Source organism: Camellia sinensis, chromosome 9 (genome assembly GCF_055761805.1).
Source record: "Camellia sinensis isolate YWXY chromosome 9, ASM5576180v1, whole genome shotgun sequence".
Taxonomy (NCBI): Eukaryota; Viridiplantae; Streptophyta; class Magnoliopsida; order Ericales; family Theaceae; genus Camellia; species Camellia sinensis.
Window position 1 is genome coordinate 129,155,250 of NC_138969.1, and position 19,958 is coordinate 129,175,207.

Consider the following 19,958-nt stretch of genomic DNA (forward strand, 5'->3'; position numbering starts at 1 on the left):
AAACATGTGAAGCTCTGTTTGGGCAAGGGGATTGAGGACATGACCCCGAGTCAGAATATCACAAGCCCATCGAAGGTTCTTGAAAGGGACTTGTAGACGTCCCCAAACGCCCTGGGAGGAACGAGTCCCCCGTTCCGTTCGATATTGGGCTCACTACAGTTCAGGACTCTCAAATTGTCACGGTTCTAAGTCTGAACCAAAGAGTCCAAATCCGACAAATCGTTTTGAGAAAACAGATTTTTGAAAGAAGCGCCAAACATGGACTGCTTTGCCAGATACAGAGTCGCCACCTAAATATTTTATTTTGGGGAAATTTAGGAAACCCTGACTCGTTTGCCTAAGGCCACGTGTCCGTCATTACCAAAGTTGCCTCGGCTCGGGAACTTGGGTACGATTGGGGAAGGTCACTTCGTGAGCACCCCCGCTCGCCCGATCAAAGATCGGCCTCTACTAACCATGATATCTAGTTTTGAAAATTTTATGCGTTCTTGTTCCGGTTATTAGCCTAGATTTACTATGTGATGCGCACAGCATACAAGTATAGACTGGATCGCCTGAATTGGAACAAAACATTTCATGTTTGTTTGTTTGAAAATGGTTTGATGGTGCTACCCGCAAGTAGGCTAAGACGTGGATTTGCCACCCTCGGGTGGGCTTAGAAAAACATGATTTTGCCACTATCTAGTGGGCTTAAAGCACACACTTGATGAATTGTTCCAATTCAAATAACCCAACCTTCACCCACAGGCATTCAGGCAGTTATATCATATAAGCACATAGCCTCATGGTAAGCATGCTATTCATGGCAGTCACTCACACGCATGCAAGGATGCTAAAGCATAAAACTTACCGAGTACTCCAAGCCAAAACAGAAGCTAGGTTAGAAATCTATGCATGATCCTAACTATACAGAAATGCCTAATGCAACACATGCAGAAATGCAACTATAGCAGGCTTGGCTATTCTAAACATGGCATATGAAATGCTACAGCTGGCATGTATTCAACTTGGAATTGAAAATACGATGCAGTTAGTATGATGCGCCGAGCCCGGTGCATGCAAAACAGATGAATGAATGCAAACATGCTATCATACTGTATGCTAATTGAAACATGCCCTAACCTAACCATCATAAGCGGGTAAATAAAAGGGAGAAAGACGTGGGGTTGGAAGACATACATCACACACACGCACACTTATTACAACATTGCCCTCGCGCAGAGGGTCCGAATAAATAATATACAGTCCCAAATGAATAATTACAGTCCAAATATGTACAAAATCCTAATTAATTAACAAATTAAATTAGGAAAGCAATAAATTGGCATGCAAGCCAGGGACTACCTCAAATCTGCTCCGGATGATGAATGATGCATGCTCGGGTTGCCTTTATCGAAAAATCCCTTGGGATGCCCCGGTTTGCCTCTGTTTGCAATTGTTCTTGAAATGCGTACCAAGCTTCGGAAGGCTGCCGATTTCTGATTTGCTGCAACAGAGAGCAACAAAGGGGCATGGCAAAGTATTTTCACATATGTATGCATGACTACTCTTCAGGGAGTGTAGTCCTCGATCCTCGTGCCACCAATCACGCATATCGATGCATGATGGCCGAGGAGTCGAATTGCACGAATTAATATGAAATGAATGCACATATAAACACAACAAAACCTAAACTCCATCATGGATAATCCGGAGTGTCGGTGACTGGGAATTGAGACACGTTCCGTCACTTGAAGTACGAAACGTCCCTCGTTTCCCGTGCTCGGGCTAACTCCTATCCCAAGCACAATGCAATATGCATGACATGCATGAATGCAACTAATATACAACCTAGCATGCACAATGCTATGAGATGGCATACACAATGCACGATGTAACAAGGCATACGCAATGCTCTAACATACAACCTAGCATACGCAATGCTATAAAATGAAATGACATACTCAATGCACAATGGACTTACACCAACATGAGTGGACCTCAGCCACACTCACATTAGTAGCCATTAGATGAAAATGAGACACTCGAGATGCGTGCACACGTGCACGCAAACCGAGGACTGAACCTAAGGCACAAATGCCACTCTAACAAAACATGGCAGGGCACGGAATATGGCATACAAGCATGCAAATTTCAGTACCAAAATATGATGCAAAACAGTCCCGAAACATGGCAATATGGTACCCGATGCATGAAATGAGACCTGAAACGCAAAACTAGGCACACGCAATGGCCTATAGCTATACAAAGCATGCATTATTTGAAAATGAAGTGTAAGGACAGAATTAAGGGAGTCCCAAAACATACATATTTCCAGTTTTAAGAAAGGCCAAAAAGTGAACACAAATAGGGCTAAGTTAGCATGCAAAAATGGCCCCGTAAGAGAGATAATGAAGCAAGTAGCATCTTCTGGCCCTAAATGGCCAAGAGCCCTTCAAAAAAGTTGAAGAGGGGCTCAAAATGAAGTACTTTACAGTTTACAACAAGCCACGAAAACAAACACAAGTATGGCTAGACTATTGTGTAAGAAATGGGCCAAAAGGGAGACAAAGAAGCAAGTGATGGTTGCTGGCCTCAAAAAGAAGAGGGCCCTTGAACAAAGTTGAAGAGGGACCCAAAACATGGTATTTTACAGTTAGTGACCAAACCCAAAACAGTGCACATGCAAGCCTAAAATACTATGCAAAATAAGGCCTAAAAAGAGGTTTAAACACAAAGAGCAAAAAGGAGCTTCAAACAGCAAAAGACCCTTGATCAAACATGAAGAGGGGGTAAAAATAAGGCTATTTACAGTTCGGACCAGAGCTCAAAAATATAAGCACAAGGGGCTAACAAAACATGCAAAAATAAGGCCAAAAGAAGGATAAAGAGGCAAGTGACAAAAGGAAGCCTCAAACAGTGAAGATCCCTTCAACAATATTGAATAAGGGCTCAAAATAAGCCACTTTACAGTTTATAACCAAGTTCAAAACAATTTAAAAATAGGCTTAAAATACTATGTAAGAAAGAGGCATACAAGAGAGGTAAAGAAGCAAGTGTAAAAAGGAAGCCTCAAACAGGGAGAGGCCCTTAAAAAAATATGAAAAGGAGCTCAAAAAAAAATGCTATTTTCAGTTAGGGTCGGAGCCCAAATATGCAAGCAAGTATGGCTAATATATTGAGCAAAATAAGGCAAGAAAGAGGGAGGAGGAGACTTACCCTTGAAGACCAAGTCTTTGACAACTCTTGGACCAAGTTTGGTGGCTCCTTAGTTCTGGAAAACAGCTCCAAGTGGCTGGAATGGATGGTGGTGGTGTGGTGCTAGGTGGTGTAGTGTAAAATGGTGTAGGACTTGAAGGATTTTGGTGCTTGGAGTAGAGAGGGAGAGAGATGCAATATAGGAGGCTTAGAGAAAAATTTGTAACCCTTAAAATGGGAGTTGGAGGGCCTGATATATAGGCAAAAGAGGGGGAAAAGAGGGGGGAAAGAAAGGGGGGGAAATGAATTCAAGTTTTCCCCCAAAAGTGCAGCTCCCTCGGATATACAATCTGGGGGGAAACAAAATACATTTCTTTAAAGTACCTGGAGAGAGGATCATGGCCGGCTGGTTTTCTAGGGTTTAGGTGGCCGTCCGGCCAAGGGTCAAAGGGTCAATCATGATTAGTGGTCGGCCACCCCAGATTGGTGGCCTCCCATGTGTGCACAACACAACCATGTGGTCAAAAACTGGAGAAAGTGAACCAAGAGAGAGAAAAGGTCACTTTTAGGAGGGGTTCAAAAGGGTCACACAGAATTACTGGCCGGCCATGTGATATTGGTGGCCTCCCAGGTGTGTACAACACAAATATGTGGTTTGGGGCAAGAAAAAGTGGCCTTACGGTGGTCAACATTGGCTTTCAAGTGAGAAAAACGGACGACGGAGGGCGATGGAGGAATAAAACTGGTTGTCAAAACAATTACTGGCCTCCCACCCTTCTACGACCTTCTTAACAATGAAATAGAGGTCCCTGCCAAAAATGAACCCAAACCGATGCAAAATGAAGGTTCGGGGGTTGAAACGCGCAGCCCGAGGCCCCGAAAACTGACTGTTAGGCACCGGAGGTGGTGTTCGACCACGAAGTTGGTCTCTCGAGCCTCGGTGTCCCTCAAAAGGGAGCAAATAGGATGCATGCCAAAAACCGGAGCAAACGGAGGTGGTTAAGCAGTCTCGAACCGAGGCACACGGCCAACGGCTCCGAAAAATCGAAAACCGGACTCCGAACTGGCAAAATGGCCTACGACCACAAAATGTAGCCTACGGCCATTGAGAGATAATCTATGAGACCTCTCCCTCCCTTCAGGAAGAGAAAACAGAGAAGACAGAGCCTGGTTTGCAAACCGAGGCAAAGCATGAAAGAGTCCGGAAGTCCGGAGGCAAGGCTCGCAGCCGAGACTCTGAAACCTCTGAACGAGCACGATATGCAACATCACTAAGCGCTCAATCGGTGACGTCTGAGTCTTAAGGTCGGTCAAAAATGGGGTGTCTACAGTTGCCCCTCTTTGACAGAACTCGAAAGTCATAAGTGACGGGAGTAAATGTCAAAGCCCAGAGACGACCCATTTTTGACAAGGCCGAAGACTTAGACAAACAGACAAGATAACAAAGATGTGCCTGCGAATGTCAAAGCCCAGAGACGACCCATTTTTGACAAGGCCGAAGACTTAGACAAACAGGCAAGATAACAAAGATGTGCCCGCAGGCAGGGAGCAAGATGCAAAATGATATGCAGGAAGATTTTGATAATTGGACTTATACGCTACGCAAAGCCGGTTTGAAAATTAGACTTATACGTTACGCGAAGCCGGTTTGAAAATTGGACTTATACGCTACGCGAAACCGGTTTGAAAATTGGACTTATACCCTACGCGAAGCCGGTTTTGAAAGTTGGACTTATACACTACGCGAAGCCTGGTTTGATAATTGGACTTATACGCTACGCGAAGCCGGTTTGAAAATTGGACTTATACGCTATGCGAAGCCGGTTTTGAAAGTTGGACTTATACGCTACGCGAAGCCGGTTTTGAAAATTGAGAATTCATGCAATGCACTGTAATATAGTGGCTAAAATGCAATGTAATAGCTAAGAGGTAAAGGTACCTTACAGGGGCAATTGGCAATGACTTACCTCATGCTGCTGGGGACCTTTCGCTTCTCCTTGGTTGAACCGCAGGTACTACTTTTCTCCCTGACTATGGTCGCAGCTTTCCCTATTCTCCAACAGGGTGACAGACTAGGTTGGTTCAGTATCCAGAATTGAGGCGCATACACATGCTATCTCAATCTATGGGGCTGCCATACAGATTTCAAGCCGAGGATATACCCCTGGGTATTTAAACCAGACTTTAGTCTCAGAAATCCCGAACCTTTGCGTTCTAGGCAAGAGCCATTCGAACTCTAGTTTCCACCGTCTCAGTTGGTCTCCTAGGAACTCACCGCAAACATAGGCAGGTGGCTATACCAGACCACGGGAAGTTGTTCGGGTATGACAAACACCAAAGGAATTACACCTTTAGAGGATTTAAGGTCTCCTAGACCAGAAAGTGCACAAGACGGTGCGAATAAATGCAAGTGTGATGCGCAAAACAACGCGAATGATGATGCAAGATTTAAGGCCTCCTTAGACCGGACGATAAAACAGATATGGTGCAATGGATGTAATAGATGTGATGCAATAGATAATAGATGCGATGCAACAGAGAGTACAATAGATGCAAAATGGTGACATACTCCAACCACGTTGGACTCGTGAGTGGAGGAAGAATAAAGAAAATTAATCAGGAGCGCGCTCCATGCATCCTAAGATAAATTCCAGACACGCTGAAATCGTGTGAGGAAGGGGACAAAGAGAGAAACATAGGGACTTATCCCAGTGTTTCGGAATGGTGTAAGCATCGGAACGTATTCTGAACGCTTTTAACCGAAGGGGGAGAAACATAGGGACGTATCCCGGTGTTTCAGAATGGTGTGAGCATTGGAACGTATTCCGAACACTTTTAACCGAAGAGGGAGAAACATAGGGACGTATCCCGGTGTTTCAGAATGGTGTAAGTATTGGAATGTATTCCGAACACTTTTAACCGAAGAAGGAGAAACATAGGGACGTATCCCGGTGTTTCAGAATGGTGTGAGTATTGGAACGTATTCTGAACACTTTTAACCGAAGAGGGAGAAACATATGGACGCATGTTTCAGAATGGTGTGAGTATTGGAACGTATTCCGAACACTTTTAACCAAAGAGGGAGAAACATAGGGACGTATCCCGATGTTTCAGAATGGTGTGAGTATTGGAACGTATTCCGAACACTTTTAACCGAAGAGGGAGAAACATAGGGACGTATCCCGGTGTTTCAGAATGGTGTAAGTATTGGAACGTATTCCGAACACTTTTAACCGAAGAGGGAGAAACATAGGGACATATCCCGATGTTTCAGAATGATGTAAGTATTGGAACGTATTCCGAACACTTTTAACCGAAGAGGGAGAAACATAGGGACATATCCCGGTGTTTCAGAATGGTGTGAGTATTGGAACGTATTCTGAACACTTTTAACCGAAGAGGGAGAAACATAGGGACGCATCCCGGTGTTTCAGAATGGTGTGAGTATTGGAACGTATTCCGAACTTTTTTAACCGAAGAGGGAGAAACATAGGGACGTATCCCGATATTCCAGAATGGTGTGAGTATTGGAACGTATTCCGAACACTTTTAACCGAAAAGGGAGAAACATAGGGACGTATCCCTGAGGTTAGGGACGTATCCCAAAGATTAGGGACGTATTCCAAAGATTAGGGACGTATCCCAAAGATTAGGGATGTATCCCAATGATTAGGGACGTATCCTAGTGCTACGAACAAGGAGAAGAAACATAGGGACGTATCCCGGTGTTTCGGAATGGAGGAGAAACATAGGGACGTATCCCGTTGTTTCGGAATGGAAAGAGAAACATAGGGACGTATCCCGTTGTTTTGGAATGGAAAGAGAAGCATAGGGACGTATCCTAGTGTTTCGGAGAGAAGGAAGAAACATAGGGACGTATCTCGTTGTTTCGGAATGGAAGAAGAAACATAGGGACGCATCCCGGTGCTTCGAAAAGGTAGGAGAAACATAGGGACGTATCCCGGTGTTTCGGAAAAGAAGGAGAAAGGGAAACGTAGGGACGTATCCCGGTGTTTCAGAATAAAAGATGCGGGCATTGGAACGTGTTCCAAATGCTCTAAACCAAAGGAGGTCTAAGCCGTCGCACGCGCGAGGAGAAAGAATGATAATTGCAAGTGAATTGGTGCATAACAATGCAATGAATGAGCATAACAATGCTAGTGAAGTGGGTGCATAACAATGCAACTGGAACGTGCATCACGATGCAACTGGAACGTGCATGACAACGCATATTTAAAACAAAATGCCGAATAAGGGAACACAAGCCTTAACGAGACCAAATTCAAACGCGACCTCTGATTTACCTTTCAAACGGGCACACCCTGTTCATACCGGAGAGAGATAACATCTGCTGCTGCTTTAATTGCCATTCTGACTTGAAGCAGGCTTAAGCTTGGGGCTGAGATACACTCATGCTTCAGAGTAGTGACAAGGCCTGAGGAGGTACATCCGGAGTACAATCACGGAATTTGCTGAAGGTGAAACACACTCAGATGCTTCGATTTTCCCTCTTTTCTTTTGCTTTGCAGTCTGGAACCCATATAGCTTTAGATAGGTCCTGGTTTTACTGTTCTCACATGACCTGGGTTGAACCGTGTGGTTTTATGAAAGAACGAATCTTGTTTTGCACAAACGTGAAGAATGGCACAACACTTTGAGCACAAAACTATTTTATTTTTGAAATTGAGAGATGAGTTTTCGACCAAGTATTGAGCCTACGACTGAACACAGCAAAACGACTCAACAAGGAAATAAAAGGCACACAACCTAGACACATCGAGTAACACTCGAAACGACTCAAAACAAGAATCGAGATAAAACAAAAAGACACGACACTCAGACGTGCACAGGGAGCCTGTTTCACCGGGTAGTTTTTCCCACCCTTTCTCATTTGTGGTTCTCACATCACTCGGCCCTCAAGCTCTGTTTTTCTGAAAAAGCCTTCTTCTCACTTTTCTCTCATCGCACATCTCTCTATTCTTCAATTTCTCATTTTTTATCCCTCCCCTGGGTGGTTGATGGATAAACAGAAAGTTGTGGGCTCTTGCCCCTAGCATTCCGCTAGATTCTTCTTCTTCTGCACGCGGCTAGTGAGTTTCTCCCACAGAGGGGCTGTGCTACAACTGGGTGTGTAGCAAATCTGCAACTGACATCGGTTGACGATGCTCTGCTGGGGAGTTTGGACGTGATCAGATCTGTCCAGATGAGGGAGTGGAATATCTTGATCCATTCCAGTTCGTGCTTCACACTTGGCTTGATACCTCGTTGCTCGGAGGGTGAGAGAGCTTTCAGCCCTTTTGCTGTTAACTTCAGTTGTGCCCTTTTCTGGTAGGTAGAGTGCCCTTCTTGGCAAGTATTGTGGTAATGGGGACAAGACAGAACACCTGACTCAACTGTGCCCCTAGTTTATCATTTTGACCATTTTTTGTTTTGGTTTTCTACTAAAACAATTTTGACCAACATGAGAGTTCGATTAACATGCTTGTTCAATTTTCTGATTTAAAATCATGCAAGTTAGGCTATGAACACTGAGAGTTTTCCTTTTTTGGGTCCAAGAAATGGTCCAGTTTTGAAAAATGGAGTAATTTTCGAGAAGATTAGTCAACCTCAGTAAAAATTCTCAAAAACTATTTTTGCAAACGACCACTGCTCAACGAGCACGGAACCTACTCTTGAGATGCAACACCTCGGACCCATAGCAATGGAAAATTGCCCCTTGTCTGAAGGACACTGCATGGCAACGGAAAGTTGCCCCTTGTTTGAAATGACATTGCGGCATTTTGAATGGCAACGGAAAGTTGCCCCTTGTTTGGATAGCACCGCAGTGCATTGTAGTCAGTCCTCAAAGCGACGAACACAACTAGACTCTCAAATACAGAGAAGACAAAGATGACCAAAACAATCGCATGGACACAATCGAATTTGAAGTGTTTTACGGCTGGACTTCAGAATGAAGTTGCCTACGTATCCCAAAGATGGGAATCAAGCCTTACGTAGTTCGGGGGTTAAGGTACACTCGGGTATTAACCTCTCCTTTTTAGGCTCTAACTTTTGCCAAGGCGCCCGTTGCGGGTTTTCGACCTTGCGAGCTTTGTTCTTCTTTCTTTTTCATTTCTTTTCTTCTTTTTTTTCTTCTTTTTCTCTTTTTTTTGCTTTTCTTTTTTTTTTCTCTTTTCTTCTTTTTTTTTTCTTTTTGCTTTTTGTATATAACTTTTCTTGCTCTAACTTTTGCCTGGGTCGCCCTTTCCGGGTTTTCGGCCTAGCGAGCCTCTCAAAGGGTAAAAGTGTAACAAGTCCATGCCAAATGGTTTTAGGATCTCGAAGCCATCCGTATCCAAGAGAGTGGCTGTTGTATCGATTTGCAGAAGGATCCATCTTCGGCTCTTTCGAGCACATTGGACATTTTCGCCCCTAGTTCGAGGGGTGTTTCTGTTCTAGCTTCGCAAGCTTCTTCTGATGAGGTCTGATCTTCTTGATCTGACTTTGGTGTCTCTTGTTCGAGGGCTGTTTCAAATCTTGCCACACAGGCCTCAAATCGCGGTTGACCGTTGAACACTCTGAATCCAAGGTCAAGGTTTGAAAGCAAGGGCTCAAGTCTCGAGGCTGAGAGCGATCCTAAGCTGCGCAATCTCAAGAGCGATTCCGCACAAGTCTTTGTAGGACCGCGCAAAACATTTTGTTTTTGAAATTTTTTAAGAAAGCGACAAATTGCTCGCGCTGAAGATAGTGTGAAACCAGTTTGGATCAAGCTAGGGTCCTTCTCAGTACTCACGCTAACAAGCATGATTTCATTCATTAAGGGGCTTAGCACGCCTCTTTTTCTCTCAATTGATCAAAATTTTGCAAAACCCGAGGAATTCCTTCCTCTTCGTTTTCACCGCAGTGTTCAAAAAGTTTTGGAAAACTTAGGTCGATGCAATGAATTCAAGGCACAGAAAAGACACAGCTTCTAGTCAAACACTGCCATCTCATTTGGAATTTCTGGTACAACTGGCACACGGCAAAAGCAAACACAAAAGCATGAAAAACCACTGCTGTTCATTCAAATCTGTTGGCACAACTGGCTCTCCGGCAGAAACAGACTCAAAGGAAAGCAAAAGGACAAACGCAAAACAAGCAAGTGATATCCAAGATAACACCCCCGAAATCACCTGACTCTAACAAAACAAGACTGACTTGATACAATAAGACAGACCCGACTGACTCAGTATGAAAGGACTGACTCAAAACAAAGAGACAGACTCAAAACAACACAATAACACTGACTCAATACCCAAGTCAGAATGTAGCTTCCGCCAAATGCTCAAAACGGTGCGTGCCATACCCCATATCTGAAATAAACTGAACGCCGCCCGCAGGTGGTTCATCCCTCGATCATATCACATTATCCCCTACAAGTTCACTGATCAAGTGCCGATAGACTTTGCAGGACCTGGTACGGGGATGACCCCGTTGTCAATCAAATTTTGTATCTCGTGGCGGAGACGGACGCAACTGTCGGTGTCATGACCGGTTTGTTGATGGAAGGCACAGTACTTAGCCGGGTCATGCTTTGCAGGGAGAGGATCGTGTAGGGGCCGCTATTCTAACGGTTTCAGATGTCCTTTCCTGAGTAGAACCCCCAGGGCTTTAGACAAAGACATATAGAGTGGGGTGAAAACCCTCATGCCTCGGGGTAGATAGTCTGAAGTTCGGGGGTTTGAAGTAGATGCACCAACAAAGGGGGTGGCTGCTCTTGGTGTGGTGGTGGCGACCATGCCCACTTCGGAAGATCTTGCAGCTGCGTCACCGCTGGTGGTCGCATTCGAACTGCGGGTAAACGCCCTTCTGGGCTGCTCCTTCTCCTGGTCAATGAGGCCCTGCTTCATAGCATCCTCGATCTGTACTCCCATCTCATGCAAATCTGAAAAGGTAAGGAAGGGGAGCACGATTATTTTCTGCATTAGTTTGGGCTGGAGGTTGCGCACAGCCATCCGTATTTGATCCTTATCCGTTGGCCTAATGGTCATCATTGAGGCCTTGGCCCTCCAGCGGGCCACGAATTCTGAGAAGCTCTCCTTAGGCTCCTGCCTCGTCGTCTCAAGATCACGGGTCGTAATCTCGATTTGGGTATTGTATGAATATTGTGCGACGAAGGCCTCGGCCATCTCCTCCCAGCTTCGTTTCACTGAATCCTCCAATTTGGCATACCGGATGGCCGCAATACCTGACAGGGTCCTGCCAAAAAGGGAAAGCTTCTATAATCTTGTCAAGCCCATCGGGCGTAGAACATTTGAAAACAAACTCAGGTGGACCATGGGATCTCCTGACCCGTCAAAACGGTCGATGTGAGGCATCTTGAACCTGTCCGGCAGTGTCACAGCTGCGTCGGTGTACCCGTCCTCAATGTCCAGGATGGACTTTACCCCCTGGGATTTCTTGAACAACTTTTCAAGCTTACTCAACTTCAACGCTGTATGGTCTACCTCGAACTCAAAGGGAGAGTCCGGTGGGTTGATTGGTGCTTTAGACAGCGGGGGTAAGATTGGGGGCAGAGCCGGCCCTGTCAGAATGTCCGTACCTTCCTGGACATTTGGCGTCTCCCCGGGTATTGGATCTACTGGTGGGGGAGGGGCTTGGTGCGAAGCAGATGCTCCATTTTGCTGTTGCAGCCTGGTGATTAGCTCAGCCTGCTGGGCCATGATCGCAGCCTGCTGTTTGGCAAATTCCATTTGCCGGGCAGCGTCTTGCTGCATGAGTTTCATACTTTCTTGCATCTGGCGCATCATTGCCTCCATCCCTGATGTGTTCTACTGATCCATCTAACTGACTGGTATCTATCCCTGTAGTAGAAACTGAGATCTCAGCCTGACTGTTCACTGGTGGGGTGGATAAGGGCCACTGATGTGGTAACTGCTGGACTGGTGATTTGTGCCTGACTGGCCCTTTTACCCTGTCTCTGGCAAAGGAACACTGGTTGCCCTTGAACTGGATCTCTGACCTGACAAAGTCTATCAGCACAAGTTCGATGAACCTCGGGGGATATCGGAGCTTTCTGAAGCTATGGTTCCCAGACTACCCTAGCAAAAGAGAAAACATGCAGCATCTCAGCCTAACTTCACCAAAACAGGTACGAGCATAGCAGGATGACTGTGCCCTCTACTGAATTCTGCCTCCAAAATTCAGCCTCAAATCTGATACCCTCAGGTAAACTGAATCCCAAAATACTGAACTGGTGCCCGCAAGCCTGATGCCCAAACTTGCAAACTGATACATGCATTCCTGTAGAGACGCACTCTAAAAGCACATAACAGATAATTGAGAGCCAAAACACCCCTATGGAGGGGTAGGGTTTCCCTGTCCAATTTTGTCAGGAGCTAGGGTTTCACTACGCACGCAGCGATTTCAAACAACCTATAAACGGGTAAGCAACCTGTCCTAGTTTGGAATGGTCACTATGGATTCCGAATATGCACTAGGTCGAATGGTCAAAAAGGGTGTCCTGGTAAAACAGGGGTTTGTGTTCCCATACTGGCAGAGCCCACAACCGGTCAGCCTTATGGTCATGCCTTGACAAGACAAGCCTCCGGCAAACCGTTCAGGAATAGCAGATGGCAAACATGGTGTCCTAGGCACACCAATGCAAATGCAATGCAAAGAAACACATAAGTGTAGTTAAAACCAGATATCATGAGTTCGAGTCAAGTTCTCTAACTCCCCAGCAGAGTCGCCAGAAACTGTAGACGCCCCCGAACGCCCCGGGAGGAACGAGTCCCCCGTTCCGTTCGATATTGGGCTCACTACAGTTCAGGACTCTCAAATTGTCACGGTTCTAAGTCTGAACCAAAAAGTCCAAATCCGGCAAATCGTTTTGAGAAAACAGATTTTTGAAAGAAGTGCTAAACATGGACTGCTTTGCCAGATACAGAGTCGCCACCTAAATATTTTATTTTGGAGAAATTTAGGAAACCCTGACTCGTTTGCCTAAGGCCGCGTTTCCGTCATTACCAAAGTTGCCTCGGCTCGGAAACTTGGGTACGATTGGGGAAGGTCACTTCGTGAGCACCCCTGCTCACCCGATCAAAGACCGGTCTCTACTAACCATGATATCTTGTTTTGAAAATTTTATGCGTTCTTATTCCGGTTATTAGCCTAGATTTACTATGTGATGCGCACAGCATACAAGTATAGACTGGATCGCCTGAATTGGAACAAAACATTTCATGTTTGTTTGTTTGAAAATGGTTTGATGGTGCTACCCACAAGTAGGCTAAGACGTGGATTTGCCACCCTCGGGTGGGCTTAGAAAAACATGATTTTGCCACTATCTAGTGGGCTTAAAGCACACATTTGATGAATTGTTCCAATTCAAATAACCCAACCTTCACCCACAGGCATTCAGGTAGTTATATCATATAAGCACATAGCCTCATGGTAAGCATGCTATTCATGGCAGTCACTCACACGCATGCAAGGATGCTAAAGCATAAAACTTACCGAGTACTCCAAGCCAAAACAGAAGCTAGGTTAGAAATCCATGCATGATCCTAACTATACAGAAATGCCTAATGCAACACATGCAAAAATGCAACTATAGCAGGCTCGGCTATTCTAAACATGGCATATGAAATGCTACAGCTGGCATGTATTCAACTTGGAATTGAAAATACGATGCAGTTAGTATGATGCGCCGAGCCCGGTGCATGCAAAACAGATGAATGAATGCAAACATGCTATCATACTGTATGCTAATTGAAACATGCCCTAACCTAACCATCATAAGTGGATAAATAAAAGGGAGAAAGACGTGGGGTTGGAAGACATACATCACACACACGCACACTTATTACAACATTGCCCTCGCGCAGAGGGTCCGAATAAATAATATACAGTCCCAAATGAATAATTACAATCCAAATATGTACAAAATCCTAATTAATTAACAAATTAAATTAGGAAAGCAATAAATTGGCATGCAAGCCAGGGACTGCCTCAAATTCGCTCCGGATGATGAATGATGCATGCTTGGGTTGCCTTTGTCGGAAAATCCCTTGGGATGCCTCGGTTTGCCTCTGTTTGTAATTGTTCTTGAAATGCGTACCAAGCTCCGGAAGGCTGTCGATTTCTGATTTGCTGCAACAAAGAGCAACAAAGGGGCATGGCAAAGTATTTTCACATATGTATGCATGACTACTCTTCAGGGAGTGTCGTCCTCGATCCTCGTGCCACCAATCACGCATATCGATGAATGATGGCCGAGGAGTCGAATTGCACGAATCAATATGAAATGAATGCACATATAAACACAACAAAACCTAAACTCCATCATGGATAATCCGGAGTGTCAGTGACTGGGAATTGAGACACGTTCCGTCACTCGAAGTACGAAACGTCCCTCGTTTCCCGTGCTCGGGCTAACTCCTATCCCAAGCACAATGCAATATGCATGACATGCATGAATGCAACTAATATACAACCTAGCATGCACAATGCTATGAGATGGCATACACAATGCACGATGTAACAAGGCATACGCAATGCTCTAACATACAACCTAGCATACGCAATGCTATAAAATGAAATGACATACTCAATGCACAATGGACTTACACCAACATGAGTGGACCTCAGCCACACTCACATTAGTAGCCATTAGATGAAAATGAGACACTTGAGATGCGTGCACACGTGCACGCAAACCGAGGACTGAACCTAAGGCACAAATGCCACTCTAAAAAAACATGGCAGGGCATGGAATATGGCATACAAGCATGCAAATTTCAGTACCGAAATACAATGCAAAACAGCCCCGAAACATGGCAATATGGTACCCGATGCATGAAATGAGACATGAAACGCAAAACTAGGCACACGCAATGGCCTATAGCTATACAAAGCATGCATTATTTGAAAATGAAGTGTAAGGACAGAATTAAGGCAGTCCCAAAACATGCATATTTCCAGTTTTAAGCAAGGCCAAAAAGTGAACACAAATAGGGCTAAGTTAGCATGCAAAAATGGCCCCGTAAGAGAGATAATGAAGGAAGTAGCATCTTATGGCCCTAAATGGCCAAGAGCCCTTCAAAAATGTTGAATAGGGGCTCAAAATGAAGCACTTTACAGTTTACAACAAGCCACGAAAACAAACACAAGTATGACTAAACTATTGTGCAAGAAATGGGCCAAAAGGGAGACAAAGAAGCAAGTGATGGTTGCTGGCCTCAAAAAGAAGAGGGCCCTTCAACAAAGTTGAAGAGGGGCCCAAAACATGGTATTTTACAGTTAGTGACCAAACCCAAAACAGTGCACATGCAAGCCTAAAATACTATGCAAAATAAGGCCTAAAAAGAGGTTTAAACACATAGAGAAAAAAGGGAGCTTCAAACAGCAAAAGACCCTTGATCAAACATTAATAGGGGGTAAAAATAAGGCTATTTACAGTTCGGACCAGAGCTCAAAAATATAAGCACAAGGGGCTAACAAAACATGCAAAAATAAGGCCAAAAGAAGGATAAAGAGGCAAGTGACAAAAGGAAGCCTCAAACAGTGAAGAGCCCTTCAACAATGTTGAAGAAGGGCTCAAAATAAACCACTTTACAGTTTATATCCAAGCTCAAAATAGTTTACAAATAGGCCTAAAATAGAGGCATACAAGAGAGGTAAAAAAGCAAGTGTAAAAAGGAAGCCTCAAACAGGGAGAGGCCCTTAAACAAACATGAAAAGGAGCTAAAAAAAATGCTATTTTCAGTTAGGGTCGGAGCCCAAATATGCAAGCAATTATGGCTAATATATTGAGCAAAATAAGGCAAGAAAGAGGGAAGAGGAGACTTACCCTTGAAGACCAAGTTTTTGACAACTCTTGGACCAAGTTTGGTGGCTCCTTAGCTCTGGAAAACAGCTCCAAGTGGCTGGAATGGATGGTGGTGGTGTGGTGCTAGGTGGTGTAGTGTAAAATGGTGTAGGACTTGAAGGATTTTGGTGCTTGGAGTAGAGAGGAAGAGAGATGCAATATAGGAGGCTTTGAGCAAAATTTGTAACCCTTAAAATGGGTGCTGGAGGGCCTGATATATAGGCAAAAGAGGGGGAAAAGAGGGGGGAAAGAAAAGGGGGGAAATGAATTCAAGTTTCCCCCCAAAAGTGCAGCCCCCCCGGATACACAATCTGGGGGGAAACAAAATACATTTCTGTAAAGTACCTGGAGAGAGGATCATGGCCGGCCGGTTTCCTAGGGCTTAGGTGGCTAGCCGGCTCTCCCCATGGCCGGCCGGCCAAGGGTCAAAGGGTCAATCATGATTAGTGGCCGGCCACCCCAGATTGGTGGCCTCCTATGTGTGCACAACACAACCATATGGTCAAAAACTGGAGAAAGTGAACCAGGAGAGAGAAAATGTCACTTTTAGGAGGCGTTCAAAAGGGTCACACAGAATTACTGGCCGGCCATGTGATATTGGTGGCCTCCCAGGTGTGTACAACACAAATATGTGGTTTGGGGCAAGAAAAAGTGGCCTTAGGGTGGTCAACATTGGCTTTCAAGTGAGAAAAACGGACGACGGAGGGCGATGGAGGAATAAAACTGGTTGTCAGAACAATTATTGGCCTCCCACCCTTCTACGACCTTCTTAACAATGAAACAGAGGTCCCTACCAAAAATGAACCCAAACCGATGCAAAATGAAGGTTCGGGGGCCGAAACGCGCAGCCCGAGGCCCCGAAAACTGACTGTTAGGCACTGGAGGTGGTGTTCGACCACGAAGTTGGTCTCTCGAGCCTCAGTGTCCCTCAAAAGGGAGCAAATAGGATGCATGCCAAAAATCGGAGCAAACGGAGGTGGTTAAGCGGTCTCGAACCGAGGCATACGGCTAACAGCTCCGAAAAACTGAAAACCGGACTCCAAACGGGCAAAATGGCCTACGACCACGAAATGTAGCCTACGGCCATTGAGAGATGATCTACGAGACCTCTCCCTCCCTTCGGGAAGAGAAAATAGAGAAGACAGAGCCTGGTTCGCAAACCGAGGCAAAGCATGAAAGAGTCCGAAAGTCCGGAGGCAAGGCTCGCAGCCGAGACTCTGAAACCTCTGAACGAGCACGATATGCAACATCACCAAGTGCTCAATCGGTGACGTCTGAGTCTTAAGGTCGGTCAAAAATGGGGTGTCTATAGGACTTCGTCCTCAATAACATTGAAGGGCAAGTGAGAGAAAGCCGCGAGCAGAAGTTGAGCTTGCTTCCGCTCAGCTGGAGTAGGAGAAGGTGGAGGCTTGTAAGGTGGAAAGATCTTATCTGCGAAGAGGACAAGCCTCAGTCTCTCTGTCCAGCAAGGATTTGGCAGAGGAGAAAGTGTGGATGCTTCTATTTTAGGAGGTGGAGCAAGGACAGAAGGAACAAGGGCATTAATATAATCAAGCCAGTCAGAAGAACAAATCTTCGCTTTCTGGGCTAAGAATGATGGATTGTACCTTTGTGCCTCTTCTAGGCGTTGGGCGGCGTGCACTATCTTTGTAGGCATGGAAGATGTATACCATGCCACAAGCAGATTCTCCTCCAAACTGCGTCGATGGTCAATGGGCACGTAAGGATAGACCACTGAGTTTCGCGCATAAGAAGGGAACTCTAAAGGGTCAGTAAACTCAACAAAGTGATGGTTGATTCGTTCCCTCAAATCACAGGCCTCAGGTTTTGACCAACTTGTCCAGTCAGAAGCCCCAGAAGAGGAAGAAGTTGCAGCCCTATCCCATGCAGAGGGTTGTGAAGAAGAACTTCCCATGTCCATATTTGCAACTTTCTGAATCAAAGGATTGAGAGTAGTTTGTTCGTAGTCCAAGGGTAAGTCAGAAGAAGAACTTCCCATGTCCATATTTGTGAGTTTCTGAATCAAAGGATTAAAGGCAATGTGTTCGAAGTCCAAGGGTTGATAATTTGCAAAGGCATCCATGACCTGAATATAGAAAGGTGGGTAAAGATAGCTAATTAATGCATGGAGGTTCTTTCGAGGAAGAACATCATCATCATATGACTCTTCGTGTGCTCGATCAATGGAGGGAAAAACTGATTCGGCCATAAAAATGTATCAGTCTGTTCGAATACTAAGGTGGTGGGGGTGTTCAAAAGATTGAATGAGAGTTTAATGCTGATGATGAATGACAGTTGCATTTCTGGGAGAATGCAAAACCCATGCACGTTCTAAGATGTGGGAAAGAGACCTTGAACCACTAATATCACCAAGTATTGGGTATATTAGTGCGGGGGGTAATGTTGGCTAAATATTTTGTACAAGTCAATTACAATTCGACGCGTGGCAAAATAAAGATAATATGGGAAGACTATTCAAGTCTTCGATCCTGATCGTACACGTGGTAATTAGTATTGGTTATTACGAGATCTGAGTAGTAGTGGATTAACAAAGAGATGCAAGGTGATGTGGCTTCAACAGTTACTCACATTTCAAATTCAAATTGAAAAGGGAAGCCTAACTGTAAGTAATGGCGTAATGGAGCTAATCTTAAGGCAACATGATCAGCGATCATGGAGGAGCAGTTCAACGGTTAGAAATGCAGCTCGATGGTCATCCTTGAGCAGTATAAATAACTGAGAAGGCTCCAGAAAAAGCCTCCAAACTCAAATAAAAAAAACCAGTCTTATTATACTTATTTCAGTTTTACATTTCCAGTCTTACATTTTCTGTACTTTAAATTCCTGCACTGCACTTCGTTCATAGGAGTAGTTTCAAGTAGATTGTGGCTGTAAACCTCTACGAGGCTGAGTTTGAATCATTGTAAGTTTTTTCATGTTAATGAAATACTTCAACTGTTCTTCATTTAATTGTTATTTTGCTTAATTCTCCTAAATCAAGTCACCAGTAAAAGTCCTCTTCATTGAGGCTGAGAGAACTAAAACGCAATCATCTGATTATTGGTTGGCATGCTCGTAATTACAATAATACCCTTCAAAAGCCAAAAATAATAACAAATTTATTCTTAAAAAATTATACAAATAAGCTATTAATTTTTTATTCCTTCATATTATAGCATGTGGCTTTGGTTGCAACAACTAAAGAGAACATCTTGAAAATATGGTCCCTCCAAGAAAATGGACCCATTGATGCCACATTGACCCAGCTACTTTACTCCACATATAGAAAGAGGGCATACCCTAATCTCTCCCCCTTTTTTTTTTTTTTTTAATAAAAAAATGTATAAAATATTAAAAAGATAAAAATCAAAGGAATAAAGTAAACAAATAAACAAAAAGATAAAGAAGAAGCAAACAAAAAATGTAAAGGAAAGATTCGGAGAAAAATAGAAAAAGGCTGATGATGATAGTCATCCCATTAGAAGAGACAAACAATAAGTGGGATTCTCTCTGCCCCTATCTGTCCGCCTCAAACTCGCCACAATTTCGTGTGTTTTTTTTTTCTTCGTTGTTATCTTTCTTTTTAATTTGTTTCTTATGTATATATATATATATATATATATAAAATACAAAAATAAAAAGATAAGTATTCTTTTTTTAATGTTTAGCGTTGTTGATTCAATGAAGGTTTAATCTTTCTTTTCAATATCTTTCTATCTAAAAGACTCTAAAAAGTTTTTTTTTTTCAATTTTGAAAAGAGTTAAATTTTTAATAAAAATATAAAAAAAAACTTAAAAATTAATTTAAAAGTTTTACTAAACCAAAGTAATTGGTAGAAATAACTATTCCAAATGAGGAAAAATAATTATAATACCAAAAAAATTTCAAAAAAATATCTCATGGTCTAAATAGATCAATAATATCAAATAATGTACTAATAAAATACAATAT